Genomic DNA, 23,781 nt, shown 5'->3' on the forward strand with positions numbered 1-23,781 from the left:
AAAGGCCAGGCAAAGAGCATGGTCAAGAAAGGCAAAGGAGAAGAAAGGTTAGCTGGGTCTGGGTGATTCCACCCCAAGGCCATGTCTTTAAAATTTATTTGACATTTACTACAGTATCTTATTGATTCTAAAATTTACCGCTGATTTAATGACAACTAAGGGGAGAGGGTATGGGGTAGAAGGAGAAATACTATTAAATTGTAGACAATTTTATTTTACTCATCAAGAATAGCTTAAATTTGTCTTTAAAATCTGATTTTTTTTTTCTTTTCAAAATCACAATCAATTTTGAGTCAAACCTCTTCACATTCTGAATCCTAAGGTGCTTCAGAATGACTTTGGACTGCAGACATTCCCGCAGAGTCCGCCTGATGGGCTGCTCTTCTATCATGACTCATGCCACTTGACCTCTTTCATGTTCTCAGGATTGATGATATAATTTTGAGTCAAACTGAAGATATTGGGTTCTCATCTACAGTTTCTATTCAGTCAAACTTATAATCCTTTAATTGAATCCTATACTGAAGAAATTAAAGAGCTTCTCCGAAAAGTCTTTGGAAGCTTTGTGATAAATAGGTGTACAGCCCCTGACTAGTCCTTCATGGGCCATGAATCAATTAACACCAGTCTCTCCTGGCTTTGAAAATTCCATTATTTATTATGACAAGATATTTGGCTAAGTTAGCACATGCTCGGCAACGACAAGGCAAAGCTTACTCATCTTCTTAGCAAGTCTCTTTTGGCTTCTCTCATGGTCTTCTGAACTTTTTGTTACTTAGGGTGTAAACATTCTTCTTACTTTTAGGAGAATATTCCTTTGTGCATCCAGTAGGAGATACTGACTGGAATGGTAGAAACCAAAGAGAGCAGATATTCCCTCTTCCCCAACTCCTGGCACCTGGAGTATAGTTAAATCATGCAGCCTTGGTCAATCCGAAGTTCAGGTCTATGACCTTGACTCTTGAGGGTCTCATAAGGAAAGCATCAAGTCAGAGGGCACTCCCCTGAGCATCCAGTGGTGGCTGCATCAGTGACAGCATCCTCAAAAGACTGCTCCTGTGGAGTGACCTCAGTTTGGCTTTGGGCTGATAAGCCTCTCTGGGCTTTGCATATTTTCTGAGTCTGGTTGCCAGCTCGATCCTTAAAATCTGTGAACTTTTCACTGTCTTTTTCTACTTAACTAGGTCAGATCTGGTTTCTATTTGTTTTAAGGGGACCTCGGGTTTGTTTTAATCTTGTATGGTAAGACATAAAGATATGGAAATGACTGTCATGAAGGAACAAGTTTTTACTCCTGCTTCCCTAGAAACAGGAGGCACAGGGTGCCATGTGGGGCCACATGGGGAAGCACCAGGGTTGAGCAGGAGGCAGAGAGAGGAGGAGGAAAATGTGAGCAAGAGCCTTTATTGTGAGAAATCTCTGGGAAGGAATGGGTGAATCAAGGTAAGCAGGCTTAGCTAGTTTTAATCGTTTCAGCAGGCTGTAGGGTGTGGGTGTTGTCCCGAGCTATCTGGTACCTGGCCCTGCGGTGGTTACAGCAGATGGATAGTGACCTAGAGTGAAGAGCCCCTAAAGGAGGCAGTTAAGGACATGGGTCCTGGATTGGTTGGTTTGCACATGAAAGACATGGTGTCAGGTGGGTCATTTACTATCTATAGGAACTGGCTAACCCCCTCCAGGGTCAGCAGAGCCCCCCAAGAGGTCAAAGCATCAAATACAGAAACTAGAAAGTGGGGTTATTACACTATTGATTGTATCTGAGACCCCAACTGTACAACTTTGGTTTTAAAAAACTGTTCTGACTTCAGTGTGTTAAATACAGAAAATGAAAAAAAGTGCATCTTACACCCAAGATGGTGTGGAGAATGCCAGACACTGTTCTAACCTCTTTGCTCACATCTTCTTATTGAATCCTTGCAGCGAACCTGTGAAGCAGCCATTATTTCCATTCTAAATTTATTCATGAGGAAATTTAGTTTCACAGGTTTATAATTCATTGTTCCAAAGTCAGACATATAGAAGGAAAGTCAGCACCCGAACTCCCGTCTTTGTGACCCCAGAGCCATGCTTCTAACTGCCACGCTCACAGCCTCTGCATTGTGCTTCTTTTGTGGGTGCAGGGTTAGTGGGCCAGGGGTCAAAGACAAGACTACATGGAAAGTCCAGAGGCCAGAATAGAGTAGAAGCTGGGGGCACAGATGCAACAGTCAGATCCACAGGCCCAACTACAAGGGGGAGACAGCACCTTATGTTTTTTCCCATGAAAAATGACTGACAAATCAAAAGTAAAGAGAAACCTAAAACAAAGCCCACGTACCTGTCATTATCACCATGGGGTCAGTCTTGTTTCCCTTTTACTCTCACTCACTCCTAGGGTGACCAGCTATCCTGGTTTGTCCAGGACTTTCCCAATTTTACCACCAATGCCCATTGTGCTGGGAATCCCTTCAGTCCCAGCGAACCAACATAGGTGACCACACTATGGCCTCCTTCCAAGATGCTGTGTTACTTCATCCAGAAAGATTGCAGAATGCATCTCTAAAACATAAGAACCTTTCAAAACCTAAGTACAGTACCAGCATCCACCTAAAATCATCCCTTGATATCATGAAGTATATAGTTACTGAGCAAATTTCCTCAATTATCTGGCGTGTGTGCACAGGCAATACCACTGATTTTGTTGTATTACAGTTGATATAAGGTCCACATACTGCATTCAGTTGCTATGTTTCTTGAGTCATTTTTAATTTAAAGTTCCTTTCCCTTTCTATTTAAAATTTCTGATTTATTTGTCTGGTAGAGTTTCCAATATTCTGGATTTTGCTGATTCATAGTGCAGTATCATGTAACATGTTCCCCTATGCTCTGTATTTCTTATAAATTGGTAGTTAGATCTAAGTTTAATTTTTGGATGGAGAGGGGAGTGATCTTCCTATATAGAGCTGTGTACTTCCCAATGCATTGCATCAAGATGCATATCGGTTCTGATGGACTCTTTAAGATTTACCAGTAGGCACAGATGATATCAGCCTGATCCACCCATTATAAAGTTCTTCTTTAGCTTTTCACCCAATTATTTTAGTCACCACTGACATCATTGCCTAGATCCATTATTTCTTTTAGGAATACAAAGTGATGTTATTCAAAGTCTATCATTCATTCATTGTTAGCTGAGGTTTTTCCAAAAGAACATGCCATCATCAACTTTTTGTTCACCCCTAAATAGAATTTGTACAGAAATGTCAGGTTAAACTTTTTGTTATCCCTTTATTTAATCAGTTTTCAGAAAATTAAGTCAGTATCCTATCATCTCCCGAGGTGACTGTTGAATTTTCTTTTTTTAAAGTGTCATTTTGATCTCATTGATTTTTAACATATTTAATTATTTTAATTAATTATGCATATTCTTTTTTTGAAGTTAAAATTGAACCACTTTATTGCCAGTAGGAATAGCATCTTGGAACTCCTCTTGAATCTTTTTGATTTGACCGCAGTGGACTTTGACATCTTTCCTGCCTTCTGGTACAGAAAGATGTTCTGGGCTCACTTTTAATATTTCCTAACCTACATGAGGAACTGACCACTTATGCAAAGAACTCAAGTTCCCTTTGGTGGGAAATGGTATTTAGAAACCACAGTCTGGCTGTGTCATTGTTTCTAAGATTTTTATGTAGACAGAGCTAGGAAGTGAATATTTTTAAAAGAGAAAATACATCATGTGTTCCTATTGATATTGCTAACTCACATTTAAGGTCAGAAGGTTTATACCCAAGTATTCTGATTCTGTACTTGTGTATTGCTTCTCCATGACAAAATTCCCAGCCCCAGTTACAGCAATAGAATTACTCAGTCGCTTATCCTACAACACTCTTACAACAGCTCCAGAATAACAAAATCAATATTACAACAAAAAATATAATTTCTGAAAACAACTTGCAATTTCTTTGCAATTGTTTTTAACCTTAGGCCATATCCCAGCAGGGACATGGAAGCAAATTACTGTATTTTAAAATGGTTTAGCATAATTTCTCACAAAGTCACCAACTTGATACACAGTTTTAGCTCATTTATTTCATTTTGTTTTAGGTGTGGAGGAATTGATTTTTAAAATTTTGATTTAACTTTATTTTATAATTTTGTAAAATATTTATATACTTTATAAGTAAAATATTTAGAATAGATTGCATTCAGAGAGGTCTAGCTTTCCCATCACTCTCCCCTCCACATCATTTTTTTACCATTTCTATTAGGTAAGGTTTTTTAAGAAAAAATTTTTTGTTTATTCTCCCATTGGTTTTTCTAATATGTAAGTGAATAAATATCTGCTCATATTTGCTCTCTTTCTTAGGTTACAAAGTAGCATTCTATAGCCGTTCTTCTGTACCTTACTTTTTTACATAGGAATATATGTAAATATGCATGCATATTTTCTCTGTCAAGAACATCACAACTTTCCTTTGCTTAGGACCCCTTGGTAGCACTTCAGTACTATGCTTGAGGCCATTTTAAACAGTGAGATCACCATCAAAATACACAAAAATGCAAGCATGATGGCACTAAATACCATGTTTACACACTTAATGTGTACACTGTGAGAACTGAAAGAAGAAGGCAGAGAGTTGCCTTGCTTACCCTCAGCCGGGAACGTGCACGTCACAACTCTGGTTGTGTGTATGCGTGACTGGGAGTGGCCACAGAGGTGCCACAAAATATTGACTTTGGGGTTACAAATAAATCTGAGCTAGTACATGAATTTGCAACTACAGAATCACAGATAATGAGGAGTGATTGCAGTCCTCATTTCTTTTTCACAGTTGCATAGTACTCCATTGTGTGAACATATACCATAGTTTTTTTTAACTGGTCCCCTGTTGAAGAACATTTGTACTTTCCAGTCTTTTCTATTACAAATAATGCTACAATGAATATTGTGCTTTTAAATTGTTGACAACTTCTTTTTGGAATGGAGTCCTTGAAGTGGGATTGCTGGTCAAATGATACATGCATGCATAGGTTTAAAGCATGGACCATTTCCTCTCCTTAAATATTGTACCATTCTGCATTACCATGAGAATCAATGCAAGAGTCTGTTTCCCTGCAACTTTACCAACAGAATATGTGGTCCATCTTTTGCATATTTGTCAATCTTTAAATGGTTGTTAGTGTAATCTTAATTTGCATCTTATTCTCAGTGATGATGAACATCTTTGCATCTTGCTATGGGGCACTTGTATTTCTTTTCCTGTAATTTTCGGTTCACATATCTTGTGGGCAGAACCTTCTTATTTGCAGGGAAGGTAGGAAGTAAAGTAAAATGCTGTCAGAGTGGGTGTTCCCAATAAGGAGGTAGAGGAGTGAAGACCACAACCAGCAGAAGCATCCCTGGCTCCAAGCACATGGCAATCTTCAAGCAGAAAATATAATCATATCCATAAGGCAAGCTGGGAATGAAAGAAGTGATTGGCTCTCAGCCAGTGTCTGGAGCTTCAAGCATATTTAGAGTCATAAGGCAGGAAGTGTGGCAGTGGAGGCTAAATAGGGAAACCATCAGATCTAAGAAGAAGGGAGCAAGCAGAAGTCTTGCCATGTGGAAATCGTTCTATATGGTAGAGTAAGGAGATAGCTGAGTCATTGTATAGTCAAGAGCACCGGCTCAGAAATCATATAACAATTAGATCCTCTTTCTTTCATTAGTAGCTATATGATCTTGCCCATGCTTTATCATCTTCCTGAACCTCATATTCCTCATCTTACAAGTCATTGATGTGACCTTCTAGGGTTTCTGTGAAGATTAAATGAGATTTTTGCATAAAGGATTTTGCACCATTCGTGATATATACTAAATGAATAATAAGTGATAGCTATTACTATGATTTAGAGGAAACTCCTTACCTTCATCAGGGCACACCTTAGAATAGAGGTAGGGCAAGGAATGATGGTAGGAGGCTTTGACGGGACCTGCCATGAAGAGCAGGTGTTGCAAGACGAGCTGGGAGTTGACTTTCACCACATGCACTGTGCTTCAAGAAATAGAAGATAGCTCATGACACTCTGTAGGGGAGGAACAAGGGTGCAAATAACATTTTCTTTAATGTCTGTGTTAGATTTGAGGTCTTTGCCACCTGATGCAGGCACACTCCTCTTTTTAAGTACACTCTGAACTAGTTCTGGGTCAATTGGTTCTCACTCATTTCAGTTCATGTTTTTTTTTGGGGGGGGGGATGATATCCCCCTCCCATCTTCCATAACTACAGGGGGAAAGATGTAAACAAGGTCAAGTTGGTTCATACTTAGATCCATTCATTTGAACTACACAGTGGCTCGTTCAGGGATGGGTATGTGACCTAAACAGAGCCAGTGAAGCATAATGAATTTTTCGCTGGTACTCCAGGGAAAGAGATTCTCACTTTTTCCACAAGGAATTTGAAACGGGATGTTAGTTCTGAAAACATCTCACAGTTGTCTTTGACCATGATGGAAGAACTTGTCAAAAAAAAAAAAAAAAATGAAGCCACCATGAGGTAAGTTGTAATTTAAAGAGAGAGGAATTAGATCTCGTGACAGCATTTTAAGCCCTGATCAAGCAGTGCCTGCTGTTGGTCCAGCCCCTGAAATGTTCAGTTATGGGAGAAGATAAATTCGCTTTGGGCAGTGTCACACGAGAAGAATATTAAGTGAGAGTGTCCAATAAGTTATTGTTCCACCCAATTTGTTTATTTTTTAAACACAGCATCTCCCACGTTCCAGGCCAATGCTTATCTCACTAGAAATTCAAAGCATCTTCCAGGCTCCAGGAAAATAGGTCCTTAATCTCCAGATGCTGAAAGCCTGAAGAACAAGCACAAGAGGACTCTTGTGTACTAAATTTTTATCCAATCAATTCCACTTTGAGAGGCAGCAGGTGTAGTGTTTCATTACAGACACTCCAAACTCTGAGATCCTGTTCCCATCTCTGATCTGGCTCCTGCCTGCCGGCACTTGCGTGGCCTATTGAGAGACTATTATTAAGATAGAATTTGTATAGATTATTTTCCAGCCAACAAAAGAATTTCCTTGTTATTTATTCACAGGGTCTAGTGGACAATATAAATTTAGCCAATTTGGAGGGCCTAGCTCACTGATCTTGTTAGACAGAGCCAAAGGCTATTGTCTGCTGTTCACATCAAGATAGCACTTCTGCTGGAAGCCTCATTTCTAATTGCAGGAGGGTCAGTTTAGGGTGCAGAGAGAACCTTGCTTCCCAGGCTTATACAGTATAAGGAATGTGTTATGAATACCCAGAGAGTTTATAATGTCTGGGATGCAATAAAACCGAACATTCACTTGGTCCAGCCCCTGTAGAGAACACACTGATCCCTTGCCTAACGCGTATGGTAGAAACAAAATTGGAAACTGGCCAGGAGAGGTCCCAGAATTGGCCTAAGATTTTGCACTAAAAAAGATGCAGGAGACCAGGGGCTCTATAAGCCCAGGATTTCGGCTCAAGATACCACCCCAAAAAGTACATCAGGGGAATGTGTTCATTGTGTCCATGATAAGCTCAGAATGGCAGACCTGTTTCATCAATCATCTCAGAAATCCCAATGTTACCAACCTATTTAAAAAATTATATCTACGTTTATAATGATGGGCCAGTATTTATATTCTTATATGTTTATTAAAAATACATAGTAAGTCCCTCCCATCAGGAAGCACCCACGAGCCTCCTAGATAGCTTCCTCCATAAGAGGGCAGACAGCAGTATCAAGCAGTATCAGCAGTATTTCGTCTTGTGGAACTGAAAACCACAGCCACAGAAAGATGGAGAAAATGAAAAAGCAGAGGACTTTGTACCAGATGAAGGGACAGGATAAAACCCCAGAAAAACAAGTAAATGAAGAGGAGATGGGCACCCTTCCAGAAAAAGAATTCAGAATCATGATGGTGAAGATGATCCAGGACTTTGAAAAAAGACTGGATGCAAAGATCAAAAAGTTTACCAAAGACCTAGAAAAATGAAAGAGCAAACAAAGAGAGATATGCAACACAATAACTGAAATGAAAAATACACTAGAAGGAACCAATAGCAGATTAACTGAGGCAGAAGGGTGAATAAGTGACCTGGAAGACAGAATGGTGATAATCACTGATGCGGAAAAGAATAAGGAAAAAAGAATGAAAAGAACTGAAGACAGCCTAAGAGACCTCTGGGACAATGTTAAATGCACCAACATTCACATTATAGGGTCCCAGAAGGAGAAGAGAGAGGGAAAGGACCTGAGAAAATATTGCAAGAGATTATAGTTGAAAACGTCCCTAACATGGGAAAGGAAATAGTTACCCAAGTGCAGGAAGCACAGAGAGTCCCAGGCAGGATAAACCCAAGGAGAAACATGCCAAGACATATAGTAGTCAAACTGACAAAAATTAAAGACAGAGAAAAGTTATTAAAAGCAACAAGGGAAAAACAACAAATAACATACAAGGGAACTCCCATAAGGGTAACAGCTGATTGCTCAGCAGAAACTCTGCAAGCCAGAAGGGAGTGGCATGATATATTTCAAGTGATGAAAGGGAAGAACCTACAACCAAGAATACTCTACCCAGCAAGGATCTCATTCAGAGTCAATGGAGAAATCAAAAGCTTTACAGACAAGCAACAGCTAAGAGAATTCAGCACCACCAAACCAGCCCTACAGCAAATGCTAAAGGAACTTCTCTAAGCAGGCAACTGAAGAGAAGAAAAGGACCTACAGAAACAAAAACAAAACAATTAAGAAAATGGTAATAGGAACATGCATATCGATAATTACCTTGAATGTAAAAGGACTAAATGCTCCAACCAAAAGACACAGACTGGCTGAATGGAATCAAAAACAAGACCCATATATATGCTGTCTCCACGAGACCCACTTCAGACCTAGGGACACATACAGACTGAAAGTGAGGGGATGGAAAAAGATATTCCATGCAAATGGAAATCAAAAGAAAGCTGGAGCAGCAATACTCATATCAGATCAAATAGACTTTAAAATAAAAAATGTTACAAGAGACAAGAAAGGACATTACATAAAGATCAAGGGATCAATTCAAGAAGAGGAGATAACAATTATAAATATATATTCACCCAATATAGGAGCACCTCAATACATAAGGCAAATGCTAACAACTATGAAAGATGAATGCAAGACAGAAATAGAGACACAGATGTAGAGAACAAACATATGGACACCAGGTGGGGAAAGCAGGGAGGGTTGGGGGAGCATGAATTGGGAGATTGGGATACCAAATTGTACACTCTAAATATATGCTGTTTATTGTCTGTTAACTGTATCTCGATAAAAGTTCTAAAAAAATACATAGTAAATATTAAAAGGTATAAAGAAAAATAATCATACTACTGAGATAAGGTCATTATTTATTTTGATGATATGTCCTTGAAAAGTGCTCAAAATAGAGGAAGCCCTATATATATTGGTGTTACTTTTCCTTGATGTTGCTTACAAAAACCAGTGGAAACTGTTTACATTGTTTCATATATGACTTTATCCCTCAACACAGAATGCATTTCCATGCCACAAAAAAGGTTTTCATTGTGTTGCTTTTAGTAGCAATGCAGTAATTTTCCATTATGTGAATATACCATCATTTATTTACCCAGGTCCCCATTGGTGGATATTTAGGGTCTCTGTATTCGTCTCTCTCTCTTTCTCTCTCTCTCTATTTTGTTTTTATATGTGTGCTATGCTGAATGTTCTTATAGACAAAAAATCTCTGCACGTGTTTATTATGGTTCCCAAGGATAAATGCCTAGAAGTGATATCTCTGGATCAAGGAGCATGAACACATAAGATGACTAATATGTATCACCAGTCTGCCCTTGGGAACATTTCAGCATTTTATACTCCCACAAATAGAAGATGAATAACATTTCATGCTTCTATATACTCTTACCAAAAACTATATATATATTTTAATTTGCCATTCCTAAGTTCTCCTTGAGTATCTTGTTTTCAGATACTATCATTCTTAGGTACCAAAGAATTCATGTCATTTCTACCCTTGGTGGAAAAAATGATGTCATTGTGACCATTCTAATAAAAAGAGAACTGGCTTTGAAGTCACAGGGTTGGGCTCATCTCTTCCAAGGGGAGCAGTGTTTTGTAATCTCTGGCTTCATAACACAACAACCCAAAGCTTAGTGGCTTAAAACAATAACCATTGTAGTACATCTTGCGGTTCTGTGGGTTGGCTGAGCTCGGTCGGGTGGCTCTTCTGCTGCATGTAGTGCTGATTGAGATGGAAATCATCTGAGGGCTTTCCTGGGCTGGAACCACGAGAACGGCTCCCTCCTGTAGCTGGAGGCTGCTACTGACCCTCAGCTGGGGGCTCAGCTAGGAGTGAGTGTCTTAGTTCCCATTAACTCAGGTTTCTACAACACGGTGTCAGGAAATAGAAGCTGCCAGTTATTTTAAGCCTTGAGTTTGGAACCCCAGAAGGTCAGTTCTGCCACATTCTCTTGGTCAAAGTCACAAAGCCAACCAAGATTTAAGGATTGGGGAAACGCACTTCCCCTCTTCATGTGACGAGTGACAGCTATATTCAGGGTGGAGAGGGATTGTTGGGGGCCATCTTTGGAGACTAATTAACAAGGGCAGCAGGAAGAAATGGGATGAATACAAACTTCAGAGTCAGATGTCTCTGGATTTCAATCCTGATTCAGACACTGCTCTGTTACTTTGGACATGTTTCTCGACCTCTCTGAGTCTACTTTTTTTTTTCTTTTTAATGAGGTATAGTTGATTTGAAATATTATATTAGTTTCAGGTGTATATCATAGTGATTCAGTATATTTACAGATTATGCTTCATCATCAGTTATTACAAGATAATGGCTATAATTCCTTGTGCTATGTAGTGTATCTTTATTCCTTATCTATTTTATACATAGTAGTTTGTATCTGTTAATCCAGTTCCCCTCATTTGTCCCCCTCTTTCTGAGTCTTAGTTTCTAAATCTTAGAAAGAGGAATAACAATATCTGTTTGTAATCATGAGAGTGAAAAATTATAAGTAAACATGCATATACACATACATAAGTCCCTACATGTGTATACACATATGTCTGTCTCTCTCGCTCTTTTTATTTACCCATGAATCTATCGAAATTCTATGGATAGAAAGCACAGTGTGTCAGCTGACATTATTATTACTGTTCCTGGCTTTGCCGATTTGTAGCTATGTGGCTTTCGAAAGTCATTTAGTCTCTGTTGCCTCATCTGTAAAATAATATGTCACAAATTTGTTAAGAAGATTAAATGAAATAATGTACACAGAGGTTCTTTGTCACCTCTTGGTCTTGTTCTGAATATCTCATTTATTTCTTGGGGTATGGAAACAAAAAGCAGACATAGGATGTGTTGTTAAATATTATTTATGAGGATTCTTGGCTAATGAGAGCAGACATTCTTCTGCCTGTATTGAAAACTATGATTTCTTCATCTTTTCTATCAGGATACATAGAAGTTCCATGAAACTGGAATTTTGGTGTTCATTTTAGAAATAAACTTACAGTAGATTGTGGCATAGCAGGGCGAGGGAAATTAAAATCGTACCATCTGATAAAAGGCATCATTCTAGAGAGGGGATTATTAATTTCCAGTCTTCAGTGAAGGCCTACTACATGTAGATGCTTTTCAGAAAGATATTTCCTTTGTGTATGCGAGGAAGGGAGATGGTGGACTGAAGTTACCAAAAGAGTCCTGTGTCCCAGATTTGAGGTGATGCTATGAGAGAGAAAAAACAAAACAAAACATATGCAGTCCCTCTGAGGAGAGAAGACGTGCCTAGCAAAACTGTAAGCTTTGGGAGTGTTGGGAATCTCAGGAGGGACGGGACATGAGGCTGGCTTTCAAGGTAATTTCATCTAGATCTTTAGGTAGAGCAGGGTGTCTCCACATAATTCCTTTCACTCTAGAAAACGAGGCCACTGCAGCTTAGAGAATCAGAGAGAGACTATCAGGAAAGCATCTTCTCTGAATTTTTTCTTGTTTCACCCACGTGCAGCATCTTTCACTGGAAAGAAACCCCTCAGTGGACTCCAGTTAAACATCACAGATTCAGCACATCCATTTATCTCCATTCCTCCCTGGAGACTCCCACTTAAATGACACCAAAGGGGTAAAACTGTATAATAGGGAATGAGAAACTAGCATGAGAGAGGAGACAATAATGGATACGATATGTCAACCAAGTTTTGAGCCGTGGAATGTGGATCGATGAATGGCAACTGGAGTAACAGAGGGAAGAAAAGCAGAATCAAAGGACTCGTCAAGTGGGAGTATAAATACAAATCAAGGTGACTGGATCACAGAACCTCAGAAAGTGCCAGGAACTGGCGGTACCAGCTACCGCAGAAAGCATGGGCAAAGGATGTGCTGAGTCAGCTGATGACTCCCAGATACCCAACCCCATCCTGTGAAGCCTGGCAGGGAAGGGGAGGTGAAGATTTGGAAAAGCTGACTCAGGAAATGTCAAGCTCAGGGAATGGTGGGCACGTGAGTCGTCATGCAGAGTGAAGTAAGTCAGAAAGAGAAGAACAAATACCGTATGCCAGCACACATATACTGAATCTAAAAAAGTGGTATTGATGAACTCAGTGGTAGAGGAAGAACAGAGATGCAGATGTAGAGAACAGACTTGAGGACATGGGGAGGTGAGGAAGGAGAAGCTGGAACAAAGTGAAAGAGCAGTATTGACATTTATATACTACTAAATGTAAAATAGATAGCTAGTGGGAAGCAACTGCCTAACACAGGGAGATCAACTTGATGATTGCTGATGACCTAGAGGGATGGGGTAGGGAGGGTGGGAGGGATGGTCAGGAGGGAGGCTCAAGAGGGAGGGGATATGGGGACATATGTATAAATACAGCTGATTCACTTTGTTGTACAGCAGAAACTTGCACAACAGTGTAAAGCTACTATACTCCAATAAAGATCAAAAAAAAAATTGAGAAGGATTAAGTGAAAGTCAGTAAACTGAATGGAGAGACTGCCCATCCCTCTTTCTCTGGGCTCCTGGAATGCTGGCAGCCAGGATTATACCTCCAGATAGAAGATTATGAGAATCTTCCAGAAGGAAACAGGTGGGACCAGGAAAAAATAATGATAGATACTAAATTTAGGATTATCCCAAGAGAATATCTTGGTCCATGAGAGTGAAATTCTTTCATAAGTTTCAATCAATGAATCCCATGCACAAATCTTCCAATCAGTGTGTGTGTGTGTGTGTGTGTGTGTGTGTGTACTTCACTCAAATATTAATGCATGTAAAGGGGAGTCAGCCCCTTGAGAAAGGTCTTCAACATCGGAAAAACAGGAAAAAACAGAGGCAGTACAGGAAGCGGAAGAAAACTTTGAATAAATGATAATTAAGGTCCTCGCAGAAATTAGAGAAAATATATCATCAATGCGACAAAAGAAGATGCTATAAAAATGAGCCATAAGAGGACAAGAAACAACTCTTAGAAATTAAAAATATTAAAGCTGAGACAAACTTTCAAAAGCATAATTGATAAAAGAAAGATCAGGGAATTTCCAAGAAAGTAGAAACAAAAAGTCGAAAAGGGGCAAATTAGAACAGATTTTAGAAAACTAAAGGAACAGCTCAGAAGCTTTATAAATAACTACCAGAAATTGCAGGGAGAGGAAAGAGAAAATGGCAGGGAGGGGATTAGCAGAGAATGAACGCCATAAAATCACACAGAAGTGAAAGATATGAAGCTCCGGGCTACAGAGATTTACTGAGTACTCAGTAAAATAAAATTTAAAACTCATTATAAAGCACATCATTTTTAAATCACAGAATGCTGAGGATGCAGAGATAATCCTGAAAACGCCAAGGGAATAATAAGAGGTCACATGAAAAGGATTAAGAATAATAAATTGACATTGGGCTTCTCGACAGAAATACTAGGCGCTACAAGACAGCAGATCCACACTCTCAGGATCACAACCTAGAATTTATTACCTACTCAAACGATTACTCCAGAGTGAGGATACAGTGGAAACTATTTTCAAACATGCGAGGACTCAAGCACTTACCTGAGAAAGTTTTGGAGAAGGTGACCTTCTGAAAAAAGAAAGAAAATCAAGAAAAAGGAAAATATGGAAGCATGAAAATGGGGTTCAATACAGCAGAGAAGTTAAAGAAAATCCTAAGAGATGGTGAAGGACTGGAAGGATATCAGTGACACAGGGTGACATTTATGTAGCAGATCTGGAGAGCACCCAGTCCACATTGAAGAAGGTGGTACAGGTGTCCTGAAAGGGTACCTCCTAGATAAAGGATGGATAGTTTACTGATGAATTTATCACATTAATTTTTTGGAGTTATGGTGAATATTTTTAAAAAGAATTCATATTGGGTATGTAGAAAATGAGTCAAAGAGGAATGAAGGCAAGAACTTTGGGAAAAACTCCACCTGTATGAGGGAGACATTGAATCATTGTACCTACTTGGCTGAACCAGCACAATGGCCACATGCTGATTATGGATTTAACCCCAACATGTGTCACCACTGAATTGGCAGGATGTGAGCGTGTATGTGTGGTGGGGGGAGAGGGAGAGAGAGAGAGCGAGAACATCTTCCAATACCATTAACAGGATGTTAAAACTAATAGATTATAAGAAACAACAGTATAAGCATTTTTTTTTTAGAAAATATGGAGGGAAACTATAAATTAAATTATAAGTTTAATGGAATGGCTAAAAATTAAACGTTATTTCCTCTAAGGAGCATTAGCTGGGGATGGGGGGGGGGAGTGAGGAAGGAGACTGCTATTTTTCATTTAAGCCTCCTAACACTCTGACTTTCTGAAATGTAAACACATGATGCTTTGATAACAGTAAACATTAAATTTAGAAAAGAAGGCCTCTGAGGACAAGATCTGGTCACCGGTATTTGAGGGTGAGATGTTGGTGAGACACAACCCGTTCAGCTTTTGCTTTCAACGCTCTTCAAACACCAATTTAGTGCCAGATTCTCCGTTGCGTATGACGTCTTGTAGTCTTCCTGTCAAGCCTGGCAGCTAGGCACTTCCACCCCCAATCTGCAGGAGCTGCGACTCAGGGAAATTCACCCTGTGAGTAAATCTCAGAGTTAAGCACAAATTTGTCTGACCCAAAAATCATGCTTTTCCCATCAGCCCAGGTTGCCTTTCTGTGGTTAGTGCCTATTTATGCTCCAAGCTCACCACAGAATAACATAATTTTAACTCTACAAGGAGTCTTACAGATCACCTGGTTCAAAGCATTTCATTTTATCGGTGGGCAAATTGAGGTTCTATCACTTACATGGTCATTAGCAGCTGACCTGCCCCAGTTTCCACAACTTGTCTTCATCTACATGATACTATCAACATTGTGGGAAACAGTCAGGAAATTAGGACTCCTCCAGTGACCAGAAATCACAGCTATTTATTTTTCCCCAAGAATAACCATACCTGGCTATTTCAAAAAGAGAAAAAAGTGAAATTCCCACAATAGGAAATTTCCAGGACCCGGCAGTCTGGGTATGCCAGCCACAGTCTTGCTTTCTCTGAACTGTATTTAGTTCCCTTTGTAACATCCTGGAGAAGTCCTCATAATCTTCATGAAGTGGCCTCATCCCTGGGAGTGAGGGTCTCTAGGGAAATAGTCACCTGATCTTCCTATAGGGGTTTCATGGCATCGCTCAAAACGTGCACCCCATTACAGAATTTTGGAACAGAAGAGGTCCAAAATAAGGCAACTAAAAAAAAAAAATCTAGCTTTTATTGAACACCTACTGTGTGCCAGGAACTGTGCTAAGAACTTTATATTCATTATCTCATTTTATGTGTGAGGCAACCCTGTAAGTACAGTTAGAACTTCCATTTGACAGACGCAAAAAAGAAGGATCAGAGAAGCTAAACTTTCAAGAAGGGTCAGGGCTTGGATGAAGCCCAGATTGCTTGACACCAAGCCTCCTGCTTTTCAGTGTTATGCTATACAGTTGATTCCTTTTTCTGTCACTCAAGGTACCTCTGAAAGAAAGCAGACCAGTTGGAGACTAACATCAAAGTCAGTGAAGTAGAAACAGCACTCCACTTGTGCTGTGACTTTTGCCTGCAGCATCTCAGTCCCTGGACTTCCCGACCTCCAACCTGCTACCTTACTCTTTTGCCAGATTATTTCGCATTAATCCTTTCAGCCCAGCTTTGGACATCATCTTCTCTGGGGAGGGGGCAGTCTTCCTCACACCCATTAGCCCATTCTCTCATCATCTCTTGTCATTTTTGACCATATTTTGTCATCATTCGTGTACCTCATTCCCACCAAACAAAGATTGCTGCAGAAGCTAGAACCAGTCTTAAACATCGTTGTGGTCTTTGGTGGGCTGACTATTGTCTCACCTCCTGAAAGAAGTCTGTGTCCCAATCACAGCAACCTGTGAGTGTGTTATTTCACATGGCAAAAGAGACTTTGTAAATACTGAAATGTGGAGACTACTGGATTATCCAGACGGGCCCAGTATTATCATACAGTCCTTGTAAGAGAAGGCAGGAGAGTCAGAGTCAGAAAACGGAGACATCATGATGAAAGCAGAAGTTGGAAGATTCTAGGTCTCTAGAAGCTGTAAAAAGCAAGGCAATGGACTTTCCCCTAAATCCAGCAGAAGAAAAACAACCCTTCTGATACCTTGACTTTAGGACTTCTGACCTCTGGAACTGTAAGCTTTAAGCTACTAAATTTGTGGTAATTTGTTACAACAGCCCCTAGGAAACTAATACATAGCTCTAGAGCTTAGATAGCACCTGAAACACAGTAGGAACTTAATAAATATTTCTTTAATGAATGAACAAGTCATTTGTAACGCAATGTGTGTATCTACCCCATATACATCCCTATACAGGGAAAGATTTATGGGTAAGCAGCAAATTGTGGGAAGGGCTTTGCTCTGGAAATCCATGGCAGAGACTTTGCTATTATAGCCAAGCAACACTAGTTTGGGCGGATTCTCTGTGAGTAAATCCAGTAGATTTACTCTGTGACTTGGGAAAACCCATTTAATCTCTCTGAGCCTCTGTTTTCTCATCTGTAAGAAGGCAAAAGTTAGTCCAGTCTTCTTCCTGACAATGAAGTTCATAAAGACAGATGATGTTATTCTGCTGGAGTACTCCTCAGAAGACAAGATGCTGTATAAATACCGGATAGCATTATTGTTGCATGAATAATAAATATTTAAGAAATAAGTCCATGTTTTTAAAAACAAATAAAGCAAGACACCCAGAGTCACCTGTCACTTACGGAAGGCTGTGCTCTCTTCCTGAACTAAAACACTTAGTGCTTTTAATAGCTTGACTTTTTAATAATCTGTAACTTAAAATGGAGCACATAGCTTTAGAATTAAATATTAAAATATTAAATATTAAATCGGACAGCAGAAATCCATCACATACTTGAACCTGCCTGGTTTACTCAGGGTCTCTTAGGTGCTCTAAGAAATCTAAGCCCTGTTAGTATCCACTGAGGTCATTTCTTTCTCCTTTTTCTTTCTTTCTTCCTTTCTTCCTTTCTTCCTTTCTTTCTTTCTTTCTTTCTTTCTTTCTTTCTTTCTTTCTTTCTTTCTTTCTTTCTTTCTTTCTTTCTTTCCTCTTTCTTTCTTTCTCTTTCTTTCTTTCTTTCCTTTTTTTTTGCCAGACACAAAGCCACCGTATACATCTTTTTATTGATTAATCTTGAAGAGATGAATGAAATAGACCAAATACTAGCATCTATACTCGAAACAGCCTATGTAGCATGATGAATTTAGAGGTTACATTTAATAGACGTGGCCAATTGTTCTGAATGAGGGAGTGCGGCGTGCTTTGTCTCTTTGGTCCATGCCTGTTTCTTTTTGACTCCTCGTGACAGCAGCTTTATGAAGCCTAAGTTGCAGCCCTGGGCCTGATCTTTGTGTACATTTCAACTGCAACAACAGTCCAACAACCCTCTGGGTGTCATCGTCATCGGAGCTCCAGTACTCAACCAAGACCCTGAGAACACGTTTGCTTGATTGATGACGTGTGGGGTTTCTCTGCACAAGGAAAACAGCTTTGAAGTTTATCTTCACTCTATCTGCTTCGCTTGCCTGAGTGTCAAACCCTTGTTCAGACATTCAAAGCCTTCTGTCATTCAAAATACATTCCTGGGAACCGAAATGCCCATCAACAAATGAATGGATACAGAAGATGTGGCATATATATACAATGGAATATTACTCAGCTATAAAAAGGGATGAGATGGAGCTATATGTAATGAGGTGGATAGAACTACAATCTGTCATACAGAGTGAAGTAAGTCAGAAAGAGAAAGACAAATATTGTATGCTAACTCACATATACGGAATATAAAAATGGTACTGATGAACTCAGTGACAAGAACAGGGAAGCAGATACAGAGAATGGACTGGAGAACTCGAGGTATGGGAGGGGGCGGGGGGTGAAGGGGAAACTGAGAAGAAGCGGGAGAGTAGTACAGACATATATATACTACCACCTGTAAAATAGTCAGTGGGAAGTTGTTGTATAACAAAGGGAGTCCAACTCGAGGATGGAAGATGCCTTAGAGGACTGGGGCAGGGAGGGTGGGGGGGAATCGAGGGGGGGGCGTCAAGGAAGGGAGGGAATATGGGGATATGTGTAAAAAAAACAATTGATTGAACCTGGTGTACCCCCAAAAAAAAAATAAAATAAAATAATAAAAAAAAAAAAAAAAAAAAAAAATACATTCCTGGGAAATGAGTTGATGGTAGTCATTTATAATTCATTCTTTAGATAAACCATGTAGTGAAAAGACAGAGAGACATTACTGCTTAGCAAGTTATTTCACCTTTGAAACCATTTCCTCCCTCATCTGTTAAAGAGGATGGGATAATTAATTGTGATAATGTTTATATTGGTGGTACATTACCATCCACAAGTTTGGAGGTATAAATTGAGTCACATTTCCTCTAGTGATCAGATTCACATCACCTCAGCCCCAATGCTGGCTTGGCATTAGCTCCTCTGAGCATGTGTTGGAGGGTGGATGTAGCCGGAGGAGGAAGAAAGAGAAAGTGTCTCTTCCTAATGTGATGCTCAACCACAGTTGCTCCATGCTTTCCTAGGGCTGGATCCTTAATTACAGCTCTTCAATTTATGTGCACATGCAGCCAAAAATCCAAAATATTATAACTATAGTGCTCAGAGGGCTGGGACACATGAAGTTTCCAGGCTCAGCCACAATCTGTGTGCAGACAGCTGCTGTGACTCTTGAGATCTTGTCATTGAAGCTCAGACCAATGCCACATTTCCTGGCTCCTTTAGGTCACAGTTGCCTGTTTTTTCTCTGAATTCTTTAGTTAGTTCATTCACCCGTTTCAATCTGCCTGTACACAATAGCTTTATGTCTCTCACATTGTCTCGTAGAGCTGGGGCTTAGCAAGCAACACTAGCAGTAGAAACAACATTAAATAAGTGGACAGTTATTTTCACATGTTAGACTTTGGACAGGCCCTTTACATATGTTATTCATTACAGATATTTATTGAGCAAATATCCAAGCATCTAGTACTGTCCTAGGTGTTGAAGATGCAGCACTGTGCTATACATTTTATCCTTGTTGCTTATCTATATCATACATAGTAGTTTGTATCTCTTAATCCCATACCCGTATCTTGCCCCTCTCCACTTCCCTCTCTCCACTGGTAACCACTAGTTTGTTTCTATATTTGTGAGTCTCTTTCTGTTTTTCTACATATATTTGTTGGTATTTTTTTTTAGATTCCGCATAGAAGTGGTATCATACAGTATGTCTTTGTCTGACATTTCACTGAGCATAATATTTTCTAGATCCATTTACATTGCTTCAAATGGCAGAATTTTATTATTTTTAATGAGTAATTTTCCTCTGTGTGTATATATATATATATATATATATGTATATATATATATATACACCACATCATCTTATCTATTCATTTGTTGATGGACACTTGAATTGCTTCCATATCTTGGCTATCATAAACAGTGCTGCTATAACATTGGGGTGCATGTATCTTTTTAAATTAGTGTTTCCATTTTTTTCTGGAAATATACACAGGAGTGGAATTGCTGGATCATATGGCAGTTCTATCTTTAGTTTTTTGAGAAACTTCCATACTTTCTCTTAGTGGCTGTACCAATTTACATTCCCCCCAACAGTGTACAAGGGTTCTCTTTTCTCCACATCCTTTCCAACATTTGTTATTTGTAGGCTTTTTGATGATGGCCTTTATAACAGGTGTAAGGTGATATCTCATTGCTTTGATTTGCACTTCTCTCATGATTAGCGATGTTGGACATCTTTTCATATGCATATCTTCTTTTGGAAAATGTCTGCTAAGGTCTGCTGTCCATTTTTTGATTGGGGTGTTTATTTTTTGTTCTTTTTTTTTTTAAATATTGAGTTGTATGAGCCGTTCATATAGTTTGGATATTAACCCCTTGTTGGTCATATCGTTTGCAACCATTCCATAGGTTGTCTTTGTTTTGTTGATGGTTTCCTGTGCTGTGCAAAAGCGTTAAAGTTTAATTAGGTCCAGGTCCTTTACATGTTATTCATTAACAGACACTTATTGAGCAAATACCCAAAGCATCTAGCACTGTCCTAGGTGCTGAATATGCAGCACTAAGACATGCCTAGTTCCTGCATTGTTGGACTAGCCATGGCAAATTACAGTTGATGGCCTGCTTTTGTATGACTCATGTACTAAGAATGTTTATTTTATTATTTTACATTTTTAAAGAATAAAAAAAAGGAGAGAATATGCCACAGAGACCTCATGTGGCCCACAAAGACTAAAATATTTACTATCATGCCCTTCACAGAAAACATCTATTGACCCCTAATGATCTCATTTTCTCTTCTCATCCTATCTTGCAAGACAGATTTTGCAGTATATGCATTACTTGTGAGGAAACCGAGGCTCAAAGAAGTGAACGACCTTTTCCAAGATGATTCAGCTAATAATTTTCTGAGGTGGCAGTTCAGACTAAAATATCTTTGGCTTGTCTGAGGGACTAGTGTTCAAATCTTAGCTCTGCCCAGCTCAACTAGGAAACCCCTTCTTCTGCCACCACGTTCATTTTGAAATATTATTAATCCACCATAGAGGAATGGGGAAACAGAGCTTTAAAAACGACAGCTCTTGATATTTCAAGAAGAATGACTTTCAGGATAAGGGAGAAAGAGTGGTGGTCTTTGGAATTATGAACCGTAGGTTTTGGGCCTCAGAGTCTCCTTGGTTTTGGGGCCTCTTTGGGCCCCAGAGTCTCCAAGCATAAAATGTAGCAGTTGAATTATTTGACTTTTAAAGTACTTCCCAACCTGAAAATTCTCTCCTGGGATATGTACCCTTTATTCCAATTGGATTGGATACATTTCTCTTTATCTCTACCATGGCCATACTGAATAATGATTAAATATTAAATTTAAATTTTTATATTAGGAAGGTATAAAGTCCTATCCACACTGCTAAAAAGTCTTGTTTATTCTGTTTGAGGTGTTGTTGGCATTTTATTTCATGTTGTTCCAGCTAGTCCTTTGTAATAAGGAGGGCAAAGATTCCAAGACAACCAGGATGAATGGTGACCAATTCCTAATGGTGACCAGTGAGCTGTTCCCCCCAGGATATCCAAAACTGACAACACCTCAGCCTACACTCTTTATTCTGACCCCCAACCAAATTAACGTTGGCTAATTGAAAGTGTGTCCTTGTGAATTTGCAGTGGAGGTTGTGCTCGGTGAGGTATCTGACTCGTACCTACGTGACCCAAGTAGCTTACAGAGAGATCCCTACCCATCCATATTTTACAAGCCCTTCCGCAAACCTCGTTGCCGATACCCTGCCTAGGTCCTGCGTGTCTGGATCAGGTGGTGACACATTTTGGGAAGTGAGAGGTTTGCTGTTTAATGGGAACAGATGATTTGGATTTCCAGATCTCTTCAAGGACAGTGGCTCTCTGTCTGGGCTGTGTATTAGAATCATCCAAGAAGCTTTAAAAAATGCCAAGGCCTGGGTCTCACACTCAGAGATAGAATTTAATTGATTTGGGTGAGAAAACATTTTAAAAGCTCGAATGTGGACATAGATTTGAGAACTGCTATTCTAGGAAAAGGTATACGGAGATCAAGAGGCACAGTAAGTAATGTATCTAACTCTGAATTGCCCGATTTAAGAATTAAACGCCTATGCATTTGTATAAAAAGAAGTTCATGCAGTGTTTAAACATTTGCTCTTTCAATGTACGAAAGTTAAGGTTTTGTGGATTCTCCCAAAGAAGAACTACAGAACATATTTTACTGTTGTTTTTTTTTTAATTAGCTCATTTTGAAATACCCAGGGAAAATCGAGGGTAGGTGAATATAGAAGACCACCTTTTGGTATCGTTTCTAATGATTTATAGAGCTAACTCAGTGGCAGTCATGTTCAAGGCTTTTAAAACCATACTTTTGGATAAACATTTCACATTATTGTTTTAAAATGCAGATTTAAAACATTTATTAACCTTATTAATTTTGTTTCTTGTGTTGAAATTTCCTTTTCTTTTCCCTTTTATTAAATCCCACTCAGTGACATTTTGGTGAACTATACAGCTGTAGGAAAAAATAACCCCTTGCTTCTGCCACAAAAGAACATTTGATAATGGAGAAAAAGCGACTTTGGCGGGCTTCACTATGTTTCTTGTAGAACTTGTTCCCAGTTTTGGATAAAGGGATGCTAGGACTGGGGCAGAGCAAGATTGATGTTGTGGGCAAATGGATTCTGACCTGGAAGGTGGATATCAAAACTACTGGTGACACCATGGTAGCATCATCTCCAATTGTATTACCCTTGGAGTCAGAGGAAAACAAAAGAAGGAAATGGCTACCACATCTAATTGTGTGATTCCACTGGTCTGAAGAGATGGGTCAAGGGCTTATTCAATAATAAAAAATGGCTCCAAGAGCAACATTTATTATCGCTTATGCAGGCCAGCACACAAGTGTGCATTCAGAAGCCCCCACCGAGGTTACTCTGGTTCTGCAGTGGCAGTGATATAATTAAGGGAATTGGCTTATTTTTAGAAAAGAGTCCCTAAAGTGGCTTGTGATTGGTGCACATTGTAAAGGCATGGCTGTAAGCTGATTGTGGAATCCTGGTCTCCTGTGGAAACAGTAAGGGCTTAGAACAAATTGGTATGTACATGATTTTATTCTGCAGATGACACTGTCTTAATTTGATTCAACAGACATTTATTGGGCATTTACTATGTCCCTAGTGTGGAGTTAGGTAGTAGGGGTAAGGGATGAACTCATAGACCTTGACTTCAGTCTGTTCACCATCTGGAGGAAGACAGTAGGGAAGGAAGAAATCTTTAAATGATGAATTGCAATCCAATGTGTTAAAAGAAGCCTGTGTGCTGGGAGCATGGGTTGCTCAGAGAGAAGGAATGGCTGTCTTTGTTGGGTGAAAAGGGGGGGTTGGACAGGGATAATTTGGTTCATGGGCCAGAGACACATTCAAAGGAGGACAAATGGAAAGTGAAGTTGTTATAAAGATGCAGAAGAAAACCATAATTCAAAAAGATACATGCACCACAATGTTCATTGCAGCACTATTTACAATAGCCCGGACGTGGAAGCAACCTAAATGTCCATTGACAGATGAATGGATAAAGAAGACGTGGCACAATAGAATACTACTCAGCAATAAAAAGGAATGAAACTGAGTTATTGGT

Source organism: Hippopotamus amphibius, chromosome 9 (genome assembly GCF_030028045.1).
Source record: "Hippopotamus amphibius kiboko isolate mHipAmp2 chromosome 9, mHipAmp2.hap2, whole genome shotgun sequence".
NCBI lineage: Eukaryota > Metazoa > Chordata > Mammalia > Artiodactyla > Hippopotamidae > Hippopotamus > Hippopotamus amphibius.